Source organism: Bos taurus, chromosome 29 (assembly GCF_002263795.3).
Source record: "Bos taurus isolate L1 Dominette 01449 registration number 42190680 breed Hereford chromosome 29, ARS-UCD2.0, whole genome shotgun sequence".
In the NCBI taxonomy this organism is placed as follows: domain Eukaryota; kingdom Metazoa; phylum Chordata; class Mammalia; order Artiodactyla; family Bovidae; genus Bos; species Bos taurus.
Window position 1 is genome coordinate 46,216,347 of NC_037356.1, and position 9,760 is coordinate 46,226,106.

The following is a 9,760-nucleotide window of genomic DNA, read 5'->3' on the forward strand; positions in this document are numbered from 1 at the left end:
ATAGCAATGGAAATACACAATAAATCACACGTCAGAAGTTTTGCAATACGGTCTTGAAATTAACAGATGCTGAAGCTCCAATCCTTTGGCCACCTGATGCAAAGAGCTGACTCATTGGAAAAGGCCCAGATGCTGGAAAAGACTGAGGGCAGGAGGAGAACGGGGTGACAGAGGATGAGATGGTTAGGTGGCATCACCGATTCAATGGACATGAGTTTGAGCAAGCCCCAGGAGATAGTGAAAGTCAGGGAAGACTGGTGGGCTGCAGTCCATGGGGTTGCAAAAAGTTGGACAGGACTTAGCGACTGAACAACAAAGAAGTCTTTCAATATAGTCTTGAAATCAACTGACAAGGAGAGAGGTAGCTCTCAGGTAGATAGATAAATAGGGCATACAGACTAATTTTTTGCTATTAACAATGAAGATACGAAACATTCTTTCTACCAAAGTGTTTGGCATATGCCAGACAATGTGATGCATATTTTATCTGCATTAACCTATTTAATTCCCACCAGAATCCTAGGATATACTGATGCCATCTCATTTACTAAGACCAAGGCTTGGAGGTCTAGAAACTTGCCCAAGGTCACAGTTGGCAAACAGCAAAGCTGGGAATCAGGCCCAGGTCCAACTCCAAGTTAAGTGGTAAGCACTCCGTACAAAGTTCCACTTAAGATTCCTAAAGTTACGACACAGAAAAATTAGGTCACTCTATCGTAAGCAAAATGAGGTAACTTCAACCAGCAGTAGAAGGACAGTAACTGCAAATGTGGTGGGTGCCAACTCTCAAATTCTTCCCATGCTCCAGTATTCCCGCTGCTGCTGCTGCTGCTGCTAAGTCGCTTCAGTTGTGTCTGACTCTATGCGACCCCAGAGACGGCAGCCCACCAGGCTCCCCCGTCTCTGGGATTCTAATTGCACAATTCACAAGCCCAAAGAGGCAGACCCTGCCTTCTGTTAAAACCCATCTCATCCAGCAGCAAACAACTGAGCTAGAAATCCTCTGAGAAGAGGTCACCCCCAGGAAGCGATAGCTGAGTGCAGGATGAATTCACCAGGCAGGGTCTCCAGGTGCATAGCCAGTATCCCTCACCAGGGGAGGCTGGAGGACATCCCACCCCCTTTTTAAAAAAATAAAAAAAAATTTATTTATCCCTGGCTTCCCTGGTGGCTCAGTGGTAAAGAATTCGCCTGCCAGTGCAGGAGACGTGGGTTCCATCCCTGGGTTGGGAAGGTACCCTGAAACAGGAAATGGCAACCCACTCCAACAATCTTGGCTGGGAAACCACATGGACAGAAAAGTCTGATGTGCTACAGTCCGTGGGGTCGCAAAGAGTCCGACACAACTTTGTGACTAAACAACATCTATGGCTGGCTTGGGTCTTGGTTTTGGCATAGGGGCTCTAAGTTCCCCAGTGAGGACTGAAACCTGTGTCTCCTGCCCTGGAAGGCAGATTCTTAACCACTGGACCACCAGGGAAGTCCCTGGAAGCCCTCTAGAAAGAAGCTACTGCAGGCGGAGAATGTGTAGCATCATCTTTAGCTGAGAGCAGAGCGATTACTTTAGCATCAACAACATATTCTTCTCCTGCCTGGTAACCAGTGCCTGGGAGGGTTCTGCTTGGCTACACAAAGCTGGTTCTGCCCTCCAGGACTGGCTCCAACTTGGGGAAACTGTGTTCCTGCTGTGCTTGATGGCCAAGGCGGTCTCCAGGCTGACCTCAGCACTGCTACCCAGAGCACTTCAAGGAAAGCACCAGGAAGGTTCAGGAAGGCTTCTCCAGCCTAGGGGGTTCACAACTCTTCTTCCGTTCCTGCTTACTCTCTAGTATTTAGTATTCAGCCATTTGGCCGATGATAAGAGTTTAGATGCGGGCAAGAATTAGCAAAATGAAAGGGCTCCTCTCTACTTGAGTGTCGGCACCCAATCCCCGTGCACTCATGAACCCTGTCCTTATTCCCTTGCACACGTGATTCACTGTAATTGTGCTCTTGTGTTTTTTCAGTAACTGTGTACACAAACAAATTACTCTTCCCCTAATCTGATGGAGGTAATAATGGGACTCGGGGGGGATTCTCAGATGGCTCAGAGATAAAGAATCCACCAGCCAGTGCAGGAGACAAGGGTTCAAGCCCTGATCCGGGAAGATCCCACAAGCCGTGGAGCAATTAAGCCCGTGCTCTGCAACAAGGGATGCCACCGCAACAGAAGCCTGCACACCAACAGCTAGAGAAAGCCCAGCCAGCAACGAAGACACAGCACAGCCACAAATAAATAAATAAAATTATTTTAAAAAGAATGTGGGACTGAGAATACAGAACCCCCCTGGAAATTCTGGGGAGGGCTCTGTGCACAGGAAAGGGACAGGTATTTTCACTCATGAAGGGCTACATCTTGAATTCATGACTGAGCACTGAATAACCGCATTATTTAATAACTGCTTTATTTAAACTGGCCACATGGTTCATTTCTCACAGTGAAGTATATCATAATAAACCATTCACATTTACAGGGTAAAGATGCTGAGTCAAGGCAGGTTACAGGGGAATTCTGCATCATTATCCTTGTTTCTATGACTTTTGATAACAGATTTTGCCTACAGAGCTGCTATAAAAATAAAGCAAATTCAAATGTAAGCCTTACACTGTGCAGTATCCACAACTGATGATTAATCAGATAGATCTTTGCAAGAAAAAGAATTGAGGAAAGGTCATCGAGGGCCATGTCTTTATAAGGAAAATACAGAATGTCTTGGGGACTCCCTGGTGGCCCAAGGGTTAACTCTGTGCTTCCACTGCAGGGGGCACAGGTTGTTATCTCTGGTCTGAGAACTGTTAGGTGGCGCCCTGTGAATGCAGGAGACAAAAGAGACTCGGGTTTGATCCCTGGGTCGGGAAGATCCCCTGGGGTAGAAAACGGTAACTCACTCCAGTATTCTTGCTTGGAGAATCCCCATGGACAGAGGAGCCTGGCGGGCTACAGTCCATAGGGTCGCTTCAGGCATGACTGAAGCGACTTAGCATGCAAGCAGGCACTGGAATAATATCCTAGAAGTCCTTCATTGGAAGGACTGATGCTGAAACTGAAACTCCAGTCCTTTGGCTACCTGATTCAAAAAGCCGACTCACTGGAAAAGACCCTGATGCTGGGAAAGATTGAGAGCAGGAGGAGAAGGGGACGACAGAGGATGAGATGGTTGGATGGCATCACGGACTCAATGGACATGAATCTGACCAAACTCAGGGAGACAGAGAAGGACAGGGAAGCCTGCTGTGCTGCGGTCCACATGGTCACAAAGAGTCAGATGCGACTGAGCAACTGAACAACGACAAGCCGTGAGGTGTGGCCAACAAAACAGAAAAAAAGAAAATACAGAATTTGGCAGGCCCCAATTAATTGCACTACCTATTGAGGTGTTTTTCTCTGGATGCCCACCTGGAAGGACCTCCTCCAGACTGGCCAACATCAGCACAAGGGCCTGAGTGACGACAGCTGGGTGGGGCAGGCATCCACCCAAGAGAGTTTGCAGAGCCTCTCCTCCCCACCACGGAGTGGTTCTCTCCAAAGCCTTGGCGGGGGCGGGGGGGGGGGGGGGGTGGCGCCCATGTGCTTCTCCTTTGCACCCAAAAGTGCAATTGAACTGGTCAAACCACATGTTCCAATCTGGGGACTGCAGAAGGCAGCTGTACCCATAAAACCTGCCTACAGACAAGGGATTCACACCAGGGAAATGACTCTCACATCTGGCCCCTTAGGGATCCTCATAAAATCCCCGTGAGACAGGATGACAGGTGTCAGAGGCACCGGCTTAAAGAGGAGGAAATGCAAACCCAGAAATACACACAGCTGATCCGGTGTCATGTCCAGTGGGCCCAGGGGAGGGGGAGCACCAACACCCAGGCCCTTGAGCTGCACAGTGGTCTGGGAAGCAGCCTGTTAGAGCACGGGGCACAAGCTTCGGAAAACACAGATGGAGGTTCAGATTCCAGCTCTGCCATGTACTCAGATGTGTGTGTGTCCGTGTGTAAGTGTGTGTGGCCTAGAGCAAATGTCATCGCCATTCACAAGATCTGTTTCCTGGCAAATAAAGTAGGCACATTGCTCATAAGTAACATCAGGCCTCCCGCGCAGGAACAGACTTTGTACCTTTCCAACTGCAGCCGCAGGCCAGCAGCAGTCCTCCAAGAATGCAGGTCGCCATGTGGGTGCCATCCCGCCTCTTGCCACTGTACTTGATACCGCCACTAAATGTCTTTGACATTTAACAGCATCATTGCTATACTTCACTCTGCACAAAAATCTATGCTGGCGAAAGTTCAAAGAACCCAAAATTCTGAGCATCACCGACTCAATGGACATGAGTTTGAGTAAGCTCCAAGAGTTGGTGATGGACAGGGAAGCCTGGCGTGCTGCAGTCCGTGGGGTTGCAAAGAGTTGGGCACGACTGAGCGACTGAAGAGAACTGAAATCTTTTAAAAAAGGCACAGATGAGCTGACGCTTGGGGAAAAATCAGTGATACAGGTATAATCTTACAAATGAAGTATTTCAGAAAAAACAAAGTCCAAGTTACAGTATAAAACAAGTTTTTTTAAAGGCAAGGTTATTTTGTGTTTGTTTTCAGTACAAACCTGTACTACTTGTTTAATTGTGTGGAAGGGAGTGACTCCTTAGAGAGTCACTGCCTGTCCTTAAGGAGCTTACTCCCCTCCCCACCAGGATGTTGGAACACAACCTAACATACCCTGCTGAATGCTGTGTGTGTGCTGGGGGTCAAGAGCCTTGGGACCCCAGAGGAAGCCAGTATACTGGTGGGAGAGGGGGATCCTGACCCCTTGATGTGGGGAAGGACAGAGCTGGCAGGAGTCCCGGACCCCGGTAATAACAAGGTGAAGCAAGGCTTCCCAAGGGAGACCCAACTGTCCCAAAGGTCCCTCACTATCTTAGCGTACAGCAGTCCAGGGGAGGGGCTTCCTTGGTGGTCCAGCGGCTAACACTTTGAGTGCTTCAAATGCAGGGGGCCCAGGTTCGATCCCTGGTCAAGGAACTAGATCCCACATGACGCAACCAAGAGTTTACAGGCTGCAACGGAAGAGCCCGCATTACGCAATGGAAATCGAAGCTCCCACGTGCTACAACTAAGACCCGGTGCAGCCAAATAAATGTTAAAAAAAAAAAGAAAAGAAAACCGCACAACAATCCAGGGAAGAAAGGGACTCAAACTTTCCCTTGCAAATACCTGAATGCCTGCTCTGGGTCATGGAAATGGGGAGGAAGGCAAGTTCAAGAGCCATTTAGGAAGCAGAAGCAGCAGGTGCAGCTTAGGGGCCAGTTGGGAAGAATCTAGGAGGATCCTGACCTCCCGGGACGTGGGAGTGAACCACCACATCCAGAGTAGGAGCAATTTCTTTCTTTTCTGCCTAGAGAACTTGGTGTCCAACGATCAGCTGATAAGCCCTCAGAAGTTGAGCCTGGCCGCCCTGCTTCCCAACCCTCCATGAGGCCATTGCCCTACTGTACCGCAACTACTTTCAATTATTAACTTCCCGAAACATTGTTGGACATAAAAACAACTCATGCAAAAAAAAAAAAAAAAAGTAAAGGGCATTCCACAGTCACCTTACCTAAGGAGGTCAAGTTGGCCTCAGTCCAGGGCCTGCTGGGAACGCAGTGTCCACCTAATATTTGCTTGGGGCAAAAGGTGAAATTCACAAAAGGCAGCAAAATAATCAGAAATCAACAAGCAGAAAATATTCCTTATTTGTGTTAACTAGCAGATTTTCTTTTAAATGCCCTGTACAGCCAGGACTATCTCTGCAGTTGTCAAAGAAACAATAGGGGTGGCTTCTCGGGAGGGGCACGAGAGAGGCAGCCCGTTCTGTGCTGAATTCCCATTGGTACCCACTTCGTTTTGCATCTTGGGCTTGTGTTACCTATTTTTTTTAAACAGAAAAGTCCTCGTAGCAAAAGCTCAAAAGAGGGGCTCGGGCAGAGGGCTCGTTGAAGTTGGGAGACAGAGAATCTCCGAAACACACTTGAAACAGACCAGCTGGAACAACAATTTTCTTCTTAAAAGCAGCAATTTTTTCCGGAATTCAAAGTGCAGGCTTCCAGCGGCAGCTGCACTCAGTCGGGTCTGCCAACAACAACCATGCAGAGTGACTAAACAGTTTTTTCCAACAAAGGAAAAAATGCATCCGATCAAAGTGCAGAAGCAGCCCGAGGCCCGGAGCGGGAGCGCGTTTCCGCCTCCCACCTTCCCACCGCCTTCAGACTCCAGGCTGCGACTTTAACTGCTCGCTTGGAAGGCGTCCTCCCGGCCGCCGCCGGCAACTGCGGTCGGCGCGCCCCGCCCCGCCCCTCCCGCGGGCGTCACGTGACGGCTGAGAAAAGTAGGGGAAAGGTTACGGCGAGCCCCGCCCCCGGCCTGGCGCGTCCCGGACGCGCAGATCCTGTTCCACCGGCCCGGCCCACAGAGACCTTCCGGAGCAATCTGGCGCGCGTCGCCAGCGCTGTCACCCTGGAGGCAGCAGGCGACAAAAAGAGCCTTTGGGTGGGAAGGCCTGCGTGGTCAACCTTGGGGACAGCGGAGAGCCTGGTGTCCCCGAAGACAACCCACGTCAGAAGGGCGGCGCCGCGCCCAGAGAGCGCAAGGCGCCTCCGGAAGGGGCTCACCGCGAAGCCCGAGAACAATTAACGGTGCTTCCATGAACCCGCGCGCGGGGCCAGGGTTGCGTAAGTCCGCGCCCTCGCCCCAGAACTCCCCAGACACCCAGGCTTGACCGCTCGGTGACCACGGGCCCGGGACTAAGGGCGACAGCGACGCCAGGTGCATTCTCTTCACCTCCTGTTTTCAGTACAAACTCGAAAGGTTATTTGGGCCGGTGCATGACGCCCATTTCTGCCAGTCTGATACAGAGTGTGTGCACGGCTCAAGGTGGCCCTTTTTCCAATTCTCACAGCTGTTCACGTGGAGTTCAGCATTCAAGATCAGATCTCGCCACACATCTTAGGAAGGAAACCGGTCATTTACATACGAAAAGGAGCCCTGGAGCCCGCAGAGGCAGAACCACCCCGAACTCGGCAAGAATGCAGCCTCCAGTTCCTATCACAACGAAACACTCCCCTGCCTCCACGATAAACAGTATCACCTTAAATAATTTGTAAAGTTTGGGGGGGCTGATGCTTGCTGGCATTAAAAAAAAAAAAAGACCAGTGTGCTCGACCATTTTTTATTCATTTGGCTTGGGGTTTAGGAAATGGTAACCCACTCCAGTATCCTGGCCTGGAGAATCCCATGGACAGAGGAGCCTGGTGGGCTACAGTCCATAGGATCGCAAAGAGTTGGACACGACTGAGCAACTACCCTTTCTTTCTTTCTTAGAAGGAAGTAAACATGCTTGAATATCTGGAATGACCAGAAACCGGACTCCTGTGTGAGAAAATGGTGTAACAACAACAAAAGGTGTAACAAAATACACGTTTCAGGAGGTTAAGCTGAATTTCATTTTATCAGGTAGCTTGCAAAGTTATCAGTTTCCTACTAAAATCTGTCCTTCGATATTTTAATATCACATGAAGCGCAGAGGAACCGAGAGTAGTTCCGAGTTGGGAATATTAAGTTTGCTCTGTATTCAACCTGATGACGAGATTTTTAACTGCTGGAGTGAAGAGTACGATCATCCTTCTCTTTGGCATTAATGAAAGTCAGCCGCCGATTTACAATATAAAGACGCTGACCCACGGTCTTTGCAAACAAAACGAAAGGGACTGGCTGTCGGCTCGCCTAGGGAGTTGGGGTTAGGGACTGACGGAGCCCGGGATGCTCCACCGCCCTGACCACGCCGTCCGGGCTCGCAGGCCAAGTTCGCCTGGGCCTGGTCACGTGAGGCCCCCACACCCTCCCACCCCCCGCAAGTCAGTTCCCTGCCCCGGCACGACCTTGGGCAGCCTCCGCGGCCACCTGCCCTAGACCGCGCGCCGCACGCGGGGATGGAGGACACTCGCGAGCGGGGACTCAGGCCAGGCGCCCCGTTTCGAATGCACCTAGGGCGCTCGGACTGCGCCTGAGTCCCAGCGCCAAGGGCGTGTCCCCACCGCTGCACTGCGGGGGCGGACGCCTGGAGGGGGGTCGGCGGCGTCCTTCTGAGTCCCTAGCGTCCCTCTGGCTCCCGCTTGGGACCGGCCCGCGATCCGGCGACTGCACCCCAGACCCAATCCACCCCAGGAGGGGGAGGGATGGGGCGAGGTCGAGAAAGGATCCGCAGCGCCCTGCTCAAGTCCTCTGCCAGGTCCGGAGGGCTGAGCATCACTCCCGCTGCCCTACTGCGGATCCCCAGACTCAAACCACTTCGGCGAGGGGAGTAGGGTATAAGGAGGGGAGAGGGAGCCGGCGGTCCTGGTGGCCCCCGGCCGGGGGCATCGTGCCAAGTCCGGAGAGTCAAGCACCCCGCCAGCTCCCGCACAGTACCTGTCCCCAGGCCGATCGACCCTCGGACTGACCCCCAGACCCAAACTACCCATTCCTTGAAAGTGAGGGTGAGATAGGAAGGGAAAGGGAGCCGGTGGCCTTAAGGGCCCCCGGCCGGAGGAGTCCTGCTAAGTTCGAAGGGCTGAGCATCCCTAACCTGCAGCCGCACCGGACTGCTCTCCTGCGCCAGGGTCGCGGACCCCCTAGACCCGGTCCGCTGCGGGGTATGTGGTGTCCCTCCTCGCTCCAGTTTCGAGCTCTCCACGAACCCCGCGTCCCCCGGCGGCCCCAGCCCAAGAAGTGCTCCCCCCCGCCCCGCCTCGATCGGGACCCCTGCCGTACCCGTCCGCACCCGGCCCCGGGGCCCGCCGCAGCTAGTGCTCGGCGCCCGCCCGCCCTCCCCGCGGCGCGCGGACTCAGCCCGGCCTTACCGAGTCTGTGGACAGAGGTGCAGCGGCAGAGACAGCGGCGGCCGAGTGAGCGAGCGACGAGCGGGAGCCGGGGGTGGGAGGACCGCGGGCGAGGCTGAATGCTCCCGGCGCGGGCAGAGGCCGATTGGCTGAGGCGCTCGGGGCTGCGGCCGCGCGGGCGGCGACTCCCGGCGCCAGGCGGGCCGGGGGCGGGGCCTGGACGGGGCGGGGCATCCTCAGGGGCGGGGCGCCCTGGGCAGCTGGGCCCGCGAGGAAACTGAGGCTGGCGGGGGGTGTCACGCCACCTCCGCCTCGGCAAGCCTGGGGCCTAGGGGAGATTTCTCGCCCTGCGAACCTCAGTTTACTCATCTGAAAAATGGGCCAGCTCATTAGGGCTATGCCCATAAACGCGCTCAGCACAGTGCCTAGCTCATGCTCGACCTTTATAGGCATTGCCCCGTATAATCCTCAGGGCACTCCTATAAATAGCTGATCCTAGCCCGGGCTGGAGAAGGGATCACTAACCTGCCCACTAAGATCACACTAAGAGGATGGATCCGACTGTCTGATTCTAGAGCCCACACCTCAGATTGGACCCTCTACCGGGAGTGAGAGCGGAGAGGATCTTTGGGCCGCGTGACTCCTGGCGCTGAAACCTTAATGCTTATTCCAGTGAGCTTTCTGAGCCTCTTCCTCATATAACTGGGATAAAAATTCCTCCCCTGCGAGGCTTTGGTAAGATTTAGGAAACTATTCAGATGCCGAAAGCATAGTAGGTACCAGGAAAGAACTGGCTGGAGGTGGAGACGAAGTGACCCGTATACTTTGTGTGGGTCCTGGGCTCGCACTGGCCGGTCTCAGGGTCTAAATCTAGGCCGATG

General features: G+C 53.1%; 1 protein-coding gene across 4 annotated transcripts in view; it reads right to left on the minus strand.

Moving 5' to 3' along the window:
- Nucleotides 1-9,026, minus strand: part of CPT1A (carnitine palmitoyltransferase 1A) — a 60,572-nt gene extending 51,546 nt beyond the window's left edge. For 2 of the 4 annotated variants that reach the window (XM_059882802.1, XM_024987034.2), the window contains exon 1: nt 8,901-8,947. The gene's annotated coding sequence lies outside the window, so the exon portion shown is untranslated. Of the gene's footprint in view, nt 1-5,623; nt 6,356-8,900 lie in introns of those variants that run through there. The other 2 variants (NM_001304989.2, XM_005227376.5) reach the window with 2 other exon arrangements.
- Nucleotides 9,027-9,760: the final 734 nt, after the last annotated feature.